Source organism: Microtus ochrogaster, linkage group LG8, assembly GCF_000317375.1.
Source record: "Microtus ochrogaster isolate Prairie Vole_2 linkage group LG8, MicOch1.0, whole genome shotgun sequence".
In the NCBI taxonomy this organism is placed as follows: domain Eukaryota; kingdom Metazoa; phylum Chordata; class Mammalia; order Rodentia; family Cricetidae; genus Microtus; species Microtus ochrogaster.
Window position 1 is genome coordinate 10,286,068 of NC_022033.1, and position 1,149 is coordinate 10,287,216.

The window sequence follows — 1,149 nt, forward strand, 5'->3', positions numbered from 1 at the left end:
CACACACACACACACACACACACATATCCCGTCTCTGGGCATTTCTTCCATTTTGGTTACACCAACTGCTTCTCTAGTCACCAAAGACCAAGTGCAGTTGCCACTTCCTGGGTCTCAGCCCCCAGAGACAGTCATTTTCAAATCCACCTCCAGAGCCCTGACCCAACCACTTCCTGGGTAGGGAAGCCACCCCAGCCCACAGTTCCTGTGCCATGTGCATTAGAACCAGGCACCAGGTGGTTAGGGACAGTCCCTCTGACCCAGAGACTGCTGAGATTCCTCAAGCAGGTCAGTTCCACATCTGCCCACCTGCCCTTCCTCATCTGGTCCTCACACAGACACTACAGGGAAAGCCCCTGACTGGGCCTCCTAACCACTGGCATCTCTCTGTGTCTCTCCCCTGGAGGATCATGCCACTCTCCAGTGACATGCTCTCTACCCATAACATGCATGGCAGGCTGACATGCTGTCCTCATGTGCCTGTACTCACATATTTCGTGGCAGAACCCATGGCCTCACACACACTAGACAGAGGCTCTACCCTGAGCTTCACTTCCGTTCCGCTTCAGACAGTCTCACGAAGTCCAAGTGGGCCTTGAACTTGCGATTCCCCTGCCTCAGCCTCCAGTGACCCTAGGATTACGGGCCTGTATGACCAGGCCTGGCTTAAGCCTGGCTTTTAAACACCTCCCTAACCATCTCTAAAAAAGTCATGCTACCAAAATAAGATACTGCACAGTTGTTTATTTGTGACCTTTCCGTCCCCCTTGATGCTCAACCCCTTGAAGACAGGGAGTTTCCCAGAAGCCCCCTGTGTGGACCAGACCAGGCCCAAAAGCACCGGCTGGATACCTGAGCAAACAACCTCTCCCAAGTCACCCCGGGATTCTGCTTGGAGACGAATTCCACCCCACGAGGGTCACTGTTCTTTAACTGCCTTTTATAGCCAGTCAAAATGGATGAGCAGATGTTGCGGGGCTCGTGTCCCCCCAAGTTCCTAACTTGCTTTTCAGAAAAGAACACAGTGTTTACTTAAATGACAAGTAAATGTCCGGGCTTGGCTGGAAATAGATTTAAAGTCACCAACTAGCCCTGCTTAAAAGAAAAAAAAAAGGAGAGGAGGAGATGGGGAAGAGGAGAGAACAGAAG